Genomic DNA, 16,680 nt, shown 5'->3' with positions numbered 1-16,680 from the left:
TAAAGAATCAGAGTGGAAGCAGAAGGTAATGTTATGCAACTTAAGCTGCAGGTATCTAGCCTTCTCCCAGCTGAAGAGAGAATTATTCAGCCTGAGAATTTTTCTATCTTTCTCAAAAAAAATTGGCCTTCAGACCATCACAATTAAAAAAAGTTTAGTTACATTTTCAAACTTCTCATTACACAGCAAAAAACGTGATGACAGTCCTTCCAAAGCGTAGGATTTTTAGTACAGGCATCATGTCAAAATGTTTAGCATCTATAAAACTATTCCAAAGGTATTTTACAGAAGGGATTTTACGTGCACTGTAGGTTACATTGGTCTAAAACAGCCTCTGTCATTCAAACCAAAATAAAGCCAGGTATTACGTGCAGGACATAAAAAAAAACACCTAGAGATACAAAAGCATGTAACTGAGTCTCTTGCATCCAGCAACTGGATTTAAAGCTTCCTGTTCCCTCTCTATTAAGTATGGAGAGAGGTTCCACTAGGAACCCATTTGTCCCACTTAGAAGCTGACTGGAACATGCAGTATAGCTACACCTGAAGTCACTGTTTCTGTAGCAAACACCATTGCAACAGCATTCAGAAGTAACTTCTGATGCCCAACTCAGGAATCTCAGTGTCGTTCATTTGACTTGATTGACTTTAACATAAAAAAAACCTCATTACACTGCTGGAAAATGGAGCTAAGCTCTGTACATCCAGTATTTCCACACACAAGTTGTAGTTAGGGCTTTGATCTGCCATCAGTGTGGTTGGGCATTATCTTCAAGTATGATGTTTTCTGTCAATATTTGTCCAAGTCTGGAAATAAGTGGATTACCTGCAAAGATTTGTGTTAGATTTGCTGTTATCAGATCACAGAGGGTGTAACACAAATTTAACCACATCCATTTCAAAGTGCTAAAGCTCCTTTCTCACCCTGGTGGTTTACCACAGAGTTATCACAGGAACATCATCTCAGAGACAAGGATGTGGTCAAAAGACATAAAATAGATGACAACAACAGGAAAAAAAATCTACTTTTAGTTTTCTAGATGTAATATACAAATCGATGATCAACTTGTTCTAAAGTAAAAAATCACTTTAAAAAAATAAAGAAAAGCCCGCTATAGGGAATGAAAAGAAAAAAAAAAAAAGTCCGGATTTTTTTTTTCCATTCTTATTTTCATAAACATCTGAAAGGACTGGCAGAATAATGTAATGAATGTGTTTGTTTCCTTATGGACAGGTGATTTTCCAACATATTTTCTACTCTGTACAAATTTTCTTAAAGCAGTGGTTCCTACTCTAAAATGAACAGAACTTTAAGGGAAAAGGGTTGCAAAGGTGAACACAGGATAACATTTTTTTCTATAATGTCCTGAAAACAACCTATAGCACATACCTTGATCAGCTGTCAGAAAATCCAAGACCTTGTTGAGGCTACTAAAGCAGCATCTTCCAGTCAATGGGAGAGTGTAGGCTTCTGTGAGGTTCGGGGTTCAGTGTTTGTTTTCAGGCAAATGGTGAAGTTTCCTGGTTCCAAAGGAAGCAAGTATTAATATCCTAGAGCAAAAACTGTATATTCCACTACAGGGGCAAATATTTGCTAGAACTTGACCGTGAACACTTACTCTTAAACTTTAAAGTGGTATGAGCCTACATGCTTCCTCAAGCAATACCTGCTCCAATTCCAAGCCCATTAATTTGGTGAAGTTACAGCAACACTGAAATATTGCACTTGAAAAGAGCAGCAGGTGAAGACATGCAAGTTCCAGGTGGGTGAAGTTCATTTTTAATTGACTTAAAAACATAGAATCATCATAGAATCATAGAATGGCCTGGGTTGAAAAGGACCACAATGCTCATCTAGTTTCAACCCCCCTGCTATGTGCAGGGTCGCCAACCAGCAGACCAGGCTGCCCAGAGCCACATCCAGCCTGGCCTTGAATGCCTCCAGGGATGGGGCATCCACAGCCTCCTTGGGCAACCTGTTCCCAGTGCCTCACCAACCTCTGTGTGAAAAACTGTTTCCTAATATCTAACCTAAACCTCCCCTGTCATAGTTTAAAACTATTCCCCCTTGTCCTATCAACAAGCACTACAGGTAGAACTACGCATAGTGGGCATTTGGAGAAGCACTTGTGCGTGATTGTCCAACATCATTATAGCATTGAGTATTTAAAAAAAAAAAAACAATTAAAAATATATGCTTAAAAAAATGATTAGGTGAAAGAGACAGTGGAATGGGAAATTTTTGCAAGTCTAGAAAGGAAGAATTATGACTATAATCTTTGTTCCTACACTGTATTTTTATATATTCACAGAGTTTTTTTCTGCTTAATGTTAATATAAAAGATTTCTTCCACAATTTATTTCCATTAACTTTGTCCTCAAATGAATTTATTTCAAATCAGGATGTATTTCTATATCTGCTTCACATCCTGGTTTTCTTTTCTCCGTCCATATTTCTTTCTTTTAAAATGCGTGAATTTCTGCTTTCTAATTTACTTTAAGCCAAGCAACTTTCTGCTTGATGTTTTTTCAATTAATGACAATTGCTTCTCATTTTTTTCTATATAAGTAATGTTTTCTTTTAATGATCTTCTGGCTTGCTTTCTTTTCATATACATATACCTACAACAAGCCTTTTATCAGGCTGTTTATGGATTTCATATATGAGTTCTCTGCTTTTATATACGTGCACTCTGTTTTTATACTTTTCTTACGTTCCTTTTCAAATAAAAGTACTTCTCTCCTTACATTTCCATACACCCCTAACATTTTTATTAGCCAGATAAGAGAATATTATTTCTATTTGCTAACGTGTTAGTACACAAAAAGAGTAAATTAGTTTGGTTTTGTTTTATTAGCCATTAAAATGCTTTACTTGTTTTTTGTAGAACAGAAAGTAGTACAGATATTAGGCCTATGTATGCTACCAAATACAACTCTGTTGGGATATAAAATACGCAGAGCCACAGTAGCTTATTTTGGCACCTTTATTCTATTATGTTTAGGGCACCTGCCACATCTCATAGTTACCTATGAAGCATCTGTGATTCCATGGCATAATATTTCTTCTAGTTTGCCTGTAATTCTAACATGCAAGTGACCAAATAATTATTAAGCTTATTCCCAAAAAATCAGATGCAGTATCTATAGCTAGTAGGCAGTATAACTTCTATCTTTTCAGAGATCTAGAAAATTATACTGGCTGTGCTAAAATCCTCTGGTCCAATTCAGTACCTCAGCAAAAACAACTGTTCAGTGGAAAGCTTGCAGGCTTCAAGACTTGCTTCTGCTTTTTTCTTTCTTGCTACTAGTCCTGCTCCTCTGCACAGTGAAGTTAGAAATACAGCACAGCTGTATATATATAGGACTAAGGAGGATAGAGGCCTGGGCTGATATAGAGCAGGGGCTGTTCTCTTGAAACTCAAACTGTCATAACTTTATTTCTGGAAGCAACTGAGAGAACAAGAAGCCCATATGGTTAATTGGTGATTGACCTCTGACTATATCTCTGTGTACAGGTGGAGGTGAATTACTTCTTTATAAATCATTAACATAATTTATGTTTACCATCTTGTGGTAATATGACAGCTGACTGGTCTCTAGTGAACAAAGTCACTGTGTTTGAAAGAGTTGAGGGCAGGAGTTGACCCAAAGTTAGCTGTACTAAAACTGTCAAGATATGAAGCCCAGAAATGTTTCAGATGAGGTTGCTCTAAATTTCATTCCAAATCTCATCTTCACGCTAGTTGGGAACTAGTGATGCATATGGAACTGACAAATCTGCTTTCATGAGCATTACTGTAGGAAAAAAAAAGGCAAAAAACCAGTCACTATCAACACTACCTTGGATGTTGCCATCTGTTGAAGCAGCTATAAACTGTAACTACAACCGAGAACCTCTTTCATCATGATGGTACAGTGAATACTTGTGGAATTGAGGTTTATGAGGTCTTATCGCCTCATTCATTGAAGAACTGTTTCTACAGAGTCTTGTCTACCTCAGACCTGTCACTACAGAGAGAGAAAAAAAGTAGAAACATTAGCTATAGGTGACTGATTGAACACATATAACTGGAGGGTAAATAGGTTTAAAACACAGCTCATTTCCCTCACTGACCCAGCCCCAGCCTTAACAGTCACATCTCAGAGGTAAACGTTTAGTGGGGGCAGATGTTTTTCCTGCAGGGTATTCTCATTTTGCACGCATTTTCATGAGTTTCTCCTTTTATGAGGGTCTTGTGCAACGCTGCAAGCCTGGCGGAACAGGCTGCAGCAGGGTGTTTTGGAATTTCAGCCTTGCACTTGCTTCTTCCAGTTCAAAGACATGTCTCTAAGAGAACAGGTGTATAGTGGCTGAGCAGATCAGCCGTTTTCACACACACATCCATTTTCATTGGTCCTGGATAAATATCTGTGGTAATTCTTCGCTAATATTTACTCAAAGAATTCTCTGTTCCAGGGAACAGCTGCACTATATATCCCGCTTCAATGCATTCTGGCATTTGCATATATTTCTAAGACCGCTATCTAGTTTCCTTGTAGACTATTACCTGCCTGCCATCCACAGACTACTCTGCTGTCTGTTGTTTTGTTCGTTGGTTGCAAGACCTTTCTGGAAGATAGGAATCTTTTGTTTTTACATGTCTAGCAGAATAGAGTTTTGTCTTGAGATTGATAATTATATATATAGGAAGGACAATATTTCATCTGCTCTGTACATGTTCAACTCTTTGTACGTCCTTCCACAAGATGGGCAGTCACTCAGCTCCTTCCCCTCCTGTATTTCTCCATTCATTATTACTGTGGGCCATCTTTTCTGAATTCCCAACATTTCACTTCTATTAGATGCATAATCTGAGCCATGTATTGTAAAATAACAAACCTTTGGTTGCCATAAATGTGGAACAAGCAGAGTCCAGTCTGTAACTAGAGGTAAGAGAAAAGAGCATGATCCAGACCCATACTTTCTCAGGCTTTTGGAAGATGTAAATCATGATTCCAATGCTAATTTTCTATGCTAAATTTAAATTGCCAGAGTAGAGGGCAGAGAACCCTACTTTTGTACCTCTTCTAAAGGCTAGCTGTACGGCCTGCATACACCTCTGTCACAGTACTTCACAGACCAGACTTGTAACTTAAGTAAATTGGTAGAGCTAAATTTATGGTAGTAAAAATGAGGCAGTTGACAGTATTTGAGAATTTGTCTCTGTTTATTTTTTGTAACAATAAGGAAATTTTCTAGGCAAGTCCTTCTAGATAATGGCTTCCTAAGATATTTGATGTAAATATTTCTTATAGAAACTCTTCTCATCAAATTTTGGAGTTTTAGGGACAATTTATACCAGAAGAGCATTACTAAATTGCAAGATTGTCACACATTTAAAGATACTGGATCCAACCTACTTTTCATGGATGGACTGCAAGAAATAGTCTGCTACAATCCTGGCTTAGCCTTAAATGTTTAGAAATGTGAGACTAAAATGTAGCAAAAATTTTGCTCTGAAACCTTATTTAGGTGTCCAGTATAACTGCCACTTTAGGGAGGTCACATATTAGAAATATAGGTTTTTCGTAGCTAGGTGTGCACATCCACTGAATGCAGGTTAAAGGAAAGAGTTCCTATTCATCCTAAAGCACTGTAATTCTTTGAATAGTTTAAAAATAGTTTGTACACTGATACAATAATTTCTCAACAGAGCCAGAGGGCCCAATTGGGCAGAAAAAGCCAGTGTTAGCTGGTCCAGGCCAATGCCTTCCCTGATAAAGCTACTTAACAGTCAAATAGCAGATGAAAACAGGAACTGTAAGATTTCTGCAGAAAAAAAAAAAAAAAAAAAAACTTCCAACGCACCCATTCATATCATAGAACTGCAGAATGTTGGAAGTTGCAAACCCTTACCATGGGCATGGCTGCCACCCACCAGATCAGGCTGCCCAGGACATCATCCAACCCTGCCTTCAGCACCTCCAGGGATGGGGCATCTACAGCCTCTAAGGGCAGCCTGTGCCAGTGCCTCATCACCCTCTGATTAAAGAACTGTTTCCGGACATTTAACCTAAATTTCCCCTCTTTTTGTTTAAAGCCATTCCCCCTTGTCCTATCAGTATCAGACTGTGCAAATAGTCAGTCCCACTCCTGCAAGTAAACTCTTTTAAAGTACAGGAAAGCCATGGTGAGGTCTCCCTGGAGCCTTCTATTCTCCAAGCTAAACAAGTCTAGCTCCCTCAAGCTTTCATAGGAGAGGTGCTCAAGCCCTTTGAGCATCTCTGTGGCCCTCCTCTGGACCCACTCCAACAGCTTTGCATCCTTCCTGTACTGGGGGCACCATGCCTTGACACAGTACTCCAGCTGGGGCATCATGAGGGCAGAAAAGAAGGGTATGATCACCTCCCGCTCCTTGCTGGCCACCCCTGTTCTGATGCAGCCCATGATACAGATGGCTTTATGGGCTGCAAGCACGCACTACTGCTCATGTCCATCTTTTCATTCACCAGAACCCCCACATTTTTCTACTCAGGGCTGCTCTCAAGAAGTTCTTCTCTCATTCTATATACATGTCTAGGATTGCTCCTACCCAGGTGCAACACTTTGTACTTGGCCTTGTTGAAACCTCCCTTAGTTCACATGGTCCTCCTTCTCATCCTGTCCATGACTCTCTGGTTGGCATCCCTTCCTTTTATTGTATCAACTGCACCACTCAGCTTGGTGTCATAAGTTGCTGAGGGTACACTCAATCCCACTGTCCACGTTAAAGGCCTTACACAATTCCAGGTATATGACACCAGCTGCCCTTCCTCAGGCAAGTCCTGGGAGAGTGGCTTAGCAACCACATTTGTCACTTCCTTCAGTACCCTGGGATGCACATCGTCCAGCCCCCATAGACTTGTACTTATTCAGACTCATAAGGAGATCTTGGATTTGCTCTGCTCTCACAGTGGAAGGGATTTTGCTCTCCTGAACTCCACCTAGAAGTTCAGGGACATGAGAGGTATGGGAAGTGTGACTGCCAGTGAAAACTGAGGCAAAGAACTTACTGAGAACCTCAGCTTTTTCCATGTCTGTTGAAGCTAGTTCTCCTTTCTCATTTATCAAGGGAGATACGCTCTCTTTTGTCTGTCTCTTCTGACCAATGTATCTAAAGAACATCTTATTATTTTTCATATGCCTTGCCTAGTTCAGTTTCACCTATAGGCTTTCCTGATCCCATCGATGCATGTCTGGATGGCATCTCCGTATTCTTCCCAAGAAGCAGGTGAATCATGGCTCCCTGGCTTCTTCTCTTGGCCTTCTTGAAGATACGAGTGACATTTGCTTTCCTCCAGTCTTCAGACACTTATTCAAGTCACCACAATTGACCAGAGCTTATCAACAGCAGCCTTGCAATGACATCCGCAACTTTCTTCAGCAGATGTGGTGCATTCCACCAGGGCCCATGGACTTGTAAGTGTTCAGTTTGCTTAAGTACTTGATCCGCTGCCACTAAATATACATCCTCCATGCTCCAGCAAGGCCTCTGGAACCAGGGATTACAGAAGGGCAGTCTTTCTAGTGAAGGCTGAGGCAAAAATGCATTCAGTACCTCAACCTTTTGCATGTCCTGTGTAATCAAGTCATTCAGCAATTGGCCCACATTTTCCATAGTCTACCTTTTGACAGCAATGTACTTATAGAAGCCTTTCTTGTTTTCTTTTATTTGCCTAGCCAGATTCAATTCCATCTGGGCTTTGTCTTTCCTAACTTCATTCCCATAAGCTTGAACAATATCTCATGCTCAATACACTTGAAAATCTAGATCTTATCCTGACTTAGTATTTTGGATCAAAATAGAGTCAGATTTCCTGAGGGAAAGAATCATACCGTTGCCACCACAAGCACTAAACCACATCACGCAGCACGTCATCCAGATGCCTCTTGAACACTGCCAGGGACGGCGACTCCACCACCTCCCTGGGCAGCCATTCCAGTGCCTGACCACTCTGAGAGAAATAGTTCTTCCTTACGTCTAATCTAAACCTCCTCTGATACAACTTGTGGCTATTTCCCCGTGTCCTGCTCGTTGCCTGGGAGAAGAGGCCAAATCCCTCTTCACCACAACCTCCCTTCAGGAAGTTATAGAGTGCGATGAGGTCTCCCCTGAGCCTCCTCTTCTCCAGACTAAACAATCCCAGCTCCCTCAGTCACTCCTCATAAGACTTGTGCTCCAGACCCGTCACCAGTTTCATTGCCTTTCTCTGGACACATTCCAGGACCTTTCCTGTACATCTTTCCTGTAGTGAGGGGCCCAAAACTGAACACAATACTCGAGTTGTGGCCTCACCAGTGCTGAGTAGAGGGGGGACGATCACCTCCCTGCTCCTGCTGGCCACACTATTTCTAATGCAGGCCAGGATGCCGTGGGCCCTCTTGGCCACCTGGGCACACTGTTGGCTCATGTTCAGCTGAGCATCAACCAACCCCCCTAGGTCCCTCTCTTCTTCACACTCATCCAGCCACTCATCCCCAAGCCTATAACACTGCATGGGGTTGTTGTGCCCAAAGTGCAGGACCCAACACTTGGCCTTGTTGAACCTCATCCCATTCACCTCAGCCCAGCGATCCAACTTGTCTAAATCCCTCCGAAGGGCCTCCCTACCCTCAGGCAGATCAACACCTCTGACAGAGACAATATCATTTGTCTCTTGTGTTGCATAAAAGAAATGAAATGCATATTAGTATGCTCAGCATGCACACTGACTTTCATATTCAGCTCAGTATATTTAACTACCTTATAGGTCCACAGCACACAACGAGGAATAAAAGATTCTTCTATTTGCATTGTATTTGCCAGCAAACCCTTTCAGATAAAATCCTATCAGATAAAACTACACAATCATTACAGAAACAAATGGATTTAACCATGTAGTACTTGACACCAGTGAAATTTTGGCAGAGTAAGAATTCCAGATTTTCAACCTCCAAGGTTATGGGCTATCTGGTTACTATCAAGAGAAAGCCTGGTATTTATTTTGGGTAAATATAAAATAAAATGAAGTGGGACATTTGTACTTTGTTCAACCACAACCTGTCAAATTTCTTTTCACTTAATTGTCTACACAGCACAGTTCCATAAATTAATTATTAAAATATCATAGAAAATTTATAACTCACAAATAATATATTAGTAATAACGTATTATAATAATACAATTGTGTCTGCAAGTGTACATGTCTATATATAAATCTGGAACACTTACCTTAGAATTACAGAGATAATTGTCCTTTTTGATATCAAACCATTTTAGCTTTTTATAGAAAAATTCTCATCATAGGTCTAATCAGTTTTTCATTCATAATTTGGATAATGATATTTCTTGATAATTCAAGATGGTCAGCAGGTACACTGGAAAAAAAGAACAGGCATCAAAATTATTCAGATAAACTGTAAAAGATACCTAAAATAAAGACCAATAGAAAAAAGATAACTAGAAATTACTTGAGCAGTAGATTTGGGGTTGGTAAAAGGATCTGCAATTGCAGAGGGAATTGGGTACCACAAACCAGCCAGGAAAGTGGTGTACAGTTTGCTGTAATTTCCAGTTAGCATGTTAGTAAAATAGCATCATACCAAGTTTCATTCAGTTATTTCCCCTTTACCATAGAATAAATTTGAGACTGTTATGCTTTCAAAGCACTGTTGCACAATCTTATGTATACAAGCTACCAGGAATGCATACCGCAGCTACATCATCCTTATTAGAAAAACTGCTAAATTAGACTTCTGTCTGTAACTACCAGTGGTTCTTACTATGATTACATTTCCTGCTAACAACAATAGAGTGTCAGAAATTACCATCAGTCTTACGGTTATCCTCAAATAATGCATTCAAGGATATACTAGTGAGAACCAAAGTGTTAGAGACATGTGAAACAACTGCCAGTAAGCTGGACAACTGTATAACTCAAAACATTATGGATTGTGAAGGTAAACCTTGGCATTTGTAGTAACCTACATAATGTGTAGAAACACATGATAAAAAAAACCTGTTCATAATATCTTCAGATCAGTTTGGCCTTCTTGACTGCATTTTCAGACGGTACTTTCTTAGCTCATTTTAACTAATGTTTAAGTACTCTTATGAAACAGTATGCCATATGCAAATTTCTTTTGGTATTGTGGCCAGAGCTTAAGATGAACATTACTACTCTACCAGATACTTCCTTCTACTTCTCTTCTCTCCCAGACTTCCCACAAGGGGCCACAGGAAAATTCTCAGCATACCTGACAGAGCATGTTCTGAGGCAGCTTATTTCCAATAAGTGTAGTCCTATTCTTTGGAGAGTTGGGGACAAAAGCAAAAAGCAATGTTGACATCTTTATCTGGAGCTGTCTCTTCAAAGCAGAGTATCACAATATTTCTTCCCTGGTTTGAATCAGCATGTGTCAAAAAGGCTGCCAACAACAGCATAGTTTCAGACTTCCAGCATTTCATTAAAACACTAGAGTTTTCACCTTACAGTATTTGGATCTGAGATTTAGAACACTTTTATTTTCAGGGAATGTCAAGAGAGATTGAATTGTATACCCAGAGCATTGGCGCTTAAAATCTTCATCAGTGCCAGAAGTTCTTGCTTCCGCCCATTCTTAGCACTTAAGATGCTATTCTGGGTTATCAAATGCTGAATTTTCTTATGCACTGGCCCAGACAGTGGCTAGGGCTTGATGTATATTTAAGATCTTAATGAGATTTATTTACCTCTTCATTTGCAATTCTGGCTCTGACCAAGTGTCTCTGGTGTCTCTACCCTATCCCTTCATTTACTAGTATAAATCACCATCCCTTCAGTGCCTCCAAATTTTAAGCTTCTGAACAAGAAGCCAATTCTGCTTTTTATTTAACACACAACTCTTCCATCCTCTTCCTGGACTTTTGCAGCTAAGAGGTTAAAAAGGCTCATACTACAAGCCCATGGAATTTTTCCCTTGTTTCTCTCATGGAAAAGTAAACTGTCAAATTTTACTACCAAGGTAGTTCATCTCCCAGGACCACTATGTCCTACGTTGCATAACAAAGACATAATTATTATTTTCTGTAGGCTTGAAGTCAAGCTAAGCAAAGGTTTTGCTTTGAGAACAATATAGTAAGCTTTGAGAATATCTGCAAAGGGATTATTCAATAAATGAAGCTTAATTGAACATCAGAAGATTATATAGGCCAAATACACTGAAACCAGTTTCTACTACCTGACAATCTAGGCTATTATAATGTTGTAGGACAGAAAATGCACAGAATCTACATTATGTCCTCCTGATAGTACTTACAACTAGTTTCAACTTGTTCCAACTTGGAACAACTAGGTAGTAATAAGGGAAACTGATCACAGAAAGAAAACACCTTGAATGTTCTCAGCTAGTTTAATCAGTGCAAATACAAGGAATTAATGCAAGCCAACTGCTTCAAATTAGGATCTAGCTTCATGGAACAAGGCAGTCAAACCCACTTTAGCTAAATCTTGACATCAGTTTTATAGCAAACTGCTTTAGTACCACTCAGCTGTGCAACTCTTCAGTGGCTGATGAATGTATGTTTCTTCACCTTGACTGTTCCTTCAGAAAAATAAGATTGTGTTTCAGCATTGTTGCATTTATAACAGCCAAAACAGTTTGTCAACAGATGGAGACAACTGTCTGCAATTGGGAATCTTTGAGTCAAGGGACATTGGCTTAAAAAAATATGCCCTAAATCAAATGTAAACTGGTAATAGAAACAAAACAAAACAAAAGGATTAAAGAATGTATGAGGATGTAGTCTGGTTCAATAAAAATTATCACAGTGATCTCTGATGGCTTTACATCTTTGAGCCTTGAAATGGATTATGAGATGTTTTGAAGAAACATTTCATTGGAAGAGTGTCGCTCAAGTTTACTTTTGCACAGCTCCACTGAGTTCTGCTGAAGTGTTTTGAAAGTACGCTAACACAGAAGACCTGAGTTTCCTGGAGCCTTGAATTCAATCCAAAAACTGTAAGAAAAGAAAGTGCTCTCCACCTGTTTGCATGAGTGATTCAGAGAAAACAAATGAGCATACAAAGGAGTTCCAAAACTGCAGGATCCACACCATAAAAGCAAACTTACTTTTCCTGTTTCTCTTCTTGCTGGCCAGAAAGAGAATACAGAGATGGACAGCTTTCCGGATTGCAACTGTTTCAGAAAGCTTAAGAGCTCACTGTCTACTACAAAACATACAGCAATATTTTCTCTCTTTCTGGGGATAGTAGCAGACTTATTTTTTCCTAGTGGTAACAACAGAAAAAATGATTCCGCATTTTCTCTATCAAAAATGTTATTGCATTGATAAAGATAATAATGGAAGACAACCCTTTGTGTCAATATTAATCCAAGATAAACATTATTAAAAAGTCTAATCCACTTTCAATTTCAAGAAAAGTCAGCCTCTTACTAAAGTCTGCTCTGTAGACATTTTCACGAACTTTTAATAAATTCCACTGTAAACAGGATTTCTTCAGCTCTTTGATGTTCACTGAAAAGAAATTGTAGGGTATTATCAGTTAAGATCTGCATTTGATGCATTATTGCCAGTTTTTTTGTAGCATGAGGTTCTGTATTTGTAGTATACAGAAATTTCCAGAAGCACAGTAGCAACATTCCCATTCTACTAAGATGGGAAAGTATAGCAGTGCTGAGCTTAGTTTGAATAAACAATTAAAAACTTGCTTCCACAAAATTACTCAACATAAAAGATAAGTTCTTTCAGCAATAGGCAATATCTGCTACTATTTCAGTCATGAAATTGAAACACACGCAAATGATATATTTTGGTGAAGAAGTTAAATACATTCTAGTGCAAACTATCCTAGTTCCATCTCACACTGTATCATAAAAAGATGGGAAAAAAGCATCGAAGGCACATGAACAAATGATAGAGAGATATTTCCCTAAAGCTAGCTGTGGGGCAATATAAACAAGAGATAAATATGCTTTGTTATAGCGTACAAAAAGGAATCATAGCTCGTCTGTTCTGTACCTGTATAATGGCTCCACTCCACAAGCATGTATCAGAACTAACTACACGCAGAGTAAGTCTTAAGATAACGTAATGCAGGAGAAAAGTATCAGGAAGATAAAAAAGACAAAAAAATTCCACATATTTCTCCTAACCACAATGATTACTATATCAACAGTCAGATGAGATATGGAAGAAAATCAAGTGTTTAAGATCCCAGAGAATAAAATGAAAAGGTATATTCATCCTCTAGGAAGTAAGTCATTTATTATGAAAATTAGGTGAATTTGACATTGTTTAAGGGATCTAGAAATGCTGTTGTTTCAATTTTTAGGGTGACCACAAACAATTTGTAATTCATTCTTCTTTCCTAATTAGCAGCTCACCAAGCCTCCCATTAGCTCTGAAGTCTACGTGGGCTTCTCTCAGTTCTCTTGATTAACAATAATGCAGACTCTGCCTTCATTCAGTCGGAAATACAGCATTTAAAGAAACTGAAGTTATAATCTGTCAAAAATAGACAATGGAGATAGCAATCACTACCAGCTTACGCCATCATATTCCTACTGAAGACTGACAGTCATGTTGTCATCGATAAAGCTAGCCTGATTATAAGACTAGAAAGAGCAGATTCATTTACTCATCCATCTTTGTCAGGCATTTCAGGTCATGGGAAACAAATTCACTCAATGCTGTTCTGAAATAAAAAATGCAAACATGGAACACCAGTTTTCATTTACTTGCAGCAACAAATCAAAGCAGATAAGGATTTTCATAGTTTTCTGAACAATAAAACCCCAAACTATCAGTAGACAATTCACCCAGTGACGTATTTAATGTTCAGTACAGTGCAAGTCTAGCTGTTCACGTTTGACAGCATTTTTGTTTTATATCATACTTCGTCATTCCAAAATGATAAGCATGCTGACAGCTTACCTTAGCAAAACATGCACAGCAATTAGTCACCTCCATGATGCGTATTTGGAGAAAATATCAAAAAACCGCAGACTATGATAAGTGACAGCAGAGAAATGAGGATTTCTCATGAGAAATTCTCCTCAACTTACTCAGACTCACTGGGAAAGTACTGTCAATATGAATAAAGGCTGCAGGCTATCTCAAGCTGCAACATGCCATCTTTGTGCATACGCAATATTACATGACCTACAATTACATGTGGACCTCACAATTCTCCACAGGGTCTCAATTTCACTGAACGCACAGCATGAACCTGCGGTAGGGAGGATGAACCCGGACTCGAGTCTGAATGTGTGAATGTGAAGGCTGTCCACAGACCAACCTAATATTACCCGAAGAAGCTGATTCTTGAGAAATGAATGTGGCAAGCAGGTATTGCCATGAAGGAAGAGAATTTTAGATATACGGAAAAGATGGCATGGGGCAAGATCCTCAGATATTTCTCACAACCTCACAAAAATACGTAAGTGAAGCTGATAAAGTAAACTAAACAAACCTGCTGGCTCAATATTGTTGCTAACAATCCAGTGACAAATAGTGACAAATGCAGTCTCACTGTCTGAGACTCTCCTAACATCCTGCTGCCAAAATAAGCTATTAAGGAGGAAGAAGAAAGGAACTTTTATGAGTGCAAAAGAACAGGTGTATTATAGAAGGTATGAAATTGAAATAATTCAAAAGAAGAGGGAAACCTTGGCATCTTGGGAAGCAGTTGGATAATTCATTGTATCAATACAGATAATGTATATGTAAGTACATACAGTGGTAATACATATAAATTTATATATCAAGTTTTTACACAGTGTGTTCCTTCTAGTATTACAGACATATCAGAATGATGTTCACCAGTTCCAATATACAGATTTTTCGAGGCTGTGCATCACTACTGCTCCTTCCAGGGTTTTGTGCTGCTCAACTCAGCCATCCCTTTCACCAACTTAGATTTCTATTATTCATTTTGCTTATTTCTCTATTTCTACTGAAACTGTAAACATTACCACCTACTTCAAAAGACTGCTTTTTTTTTCTTTTTTGGACACAGCAGAGTCGTCCAGCTTTCAGTGGTGAAAACACTGTCACTACAAGCATATAGTCCTGTTTAGAGATATCAGCTCAGATCCCAAGCACAATGCTGCAGTGCCAGTGCCTCAGAGAAAGGCAAAATCACTTAGTGCAACTTCATGCCCCTATTTAGTACTATAAATTTATCTTGGCTGTTGTTAGCAGTAGGATGTCTGCAACACGCACTACTGCACAATGTAAACCTGTCCTCAAGCATTTGTGTACACACACAGATTCTAGTCTATAAAATCAACTGCAAATATGAGTATGCACAGTTGTAATATTTGTGTTTACAAGCTGTAAAGAGGATTAAGTGTTGATCCCCTCTATACACATAGATATCCTGGATGTTTGCAGATGACATGACAACCTTACCGTCATTTGTTTTCATACTCCTCTTGATGCAGGATGCACATTGTTTTTTCTACAACCCCTTCTATTACTCAGTGAAGTGTAGGGATTTTTTGGTAAAGAATTAAGTATAGAAGAATATAGTTTGAAAGATTTCCTGCTTTGTTTCCTTGTTGCAGAACTTAAAATCAAAGTGACCGAAGGAGGGAAATGCTGAAAAGAGCAAGAACAATATCATCAGGCTGCTTGAGTGCCATAAACTTCATTTGTGATATCAGCAAAAGATTTGTATCAAATTATAGTCATGATTCTTAAATGTACTTTCTTCATTTTCTGGATGATTAGTTTGAAACACTGAGACAGAATGTGCAGAAATGCTGAGCATTCGGCTACTGCCAAAACCAATGTGAGCCATGCTACATGGTATGTAATGCCAAACACTCTGAAAAAAGATATTAAGTTGTCTTCATCATCTGCACCCAAACTTAGTAGTACTACTGACCATACTTCAGTTGCATTTCTTCATTTACCAGAATTTTGTAAAAGTACACTCAGTAATAACAATTTGTGAAGAAGTCAATTGCTAGAGTGATAGCACTATAGAGACTTATTTGAGGAAATCGATCATTCTGTTACCAGAGAATTGTGTGAATAGGAACCAGTAATCAAGATCTGGTCCAGTACTAAGTAGGCATAAACAAAATACAGCATTGCTGTTCATTAACCGGGAAGTGGAAATCACAGAGGTTCAGCTGTGTAAGAGTCTCCTGGAAAAGCCATATGCCAATATATAACATATTTTATCAGAAAACTTAATACTAGATCACAGATCATCTGCCCAACAGAGAAGAACCTGTTAGGCTAAGTCGAAATTCTCATATTTTCTGATTTTGACTAATTGCAATTGCAGATCACAGCTACATAAATCTCAAAGAACAATGTTGCTCACGTACTCTTATCTCCTATACTTCTGGACAGACACTAAGTAACATTAAAAATGTCTGTACTAAAAACTGCATTCTGGACCCCTTCATGGAAACACTTCCATAAAAAATCATGGGCACTGAACAGCATGGTGGATTCGAAGAACTAACCAGGTGGATAAATGGGGCTTGATTTCAGATAACAAGCACACAAAAGGCACTAAGTGATTTGTCTTTGCAGAAAATAACTTTTTTTTCCTCTCTTCCTGTTTTAAAGAAGCATTTCTGAATTTCATCATGCCTATTAGCATGTCATAACTCTGAGCAAGAAACACAAACATTAAACTGTTTTCTACACCGCAAAT

This window comes from Lagopus muta, chromosome 6 (genome assembly GCF_023343835.1).
Source record: "Lagopus muta isolate bLagMut1 chromosome 6, bLagMut1 primary, whole genome shotgun sequence".
Lineage (NCBI taxonomy): Eukaryota > Metazoa > Chordata > Aves > Galliformes > Phasianidae > Lagopus > Lagopus muta.
Note: the sequence above shows the minus strand (reverse complement) of the source record.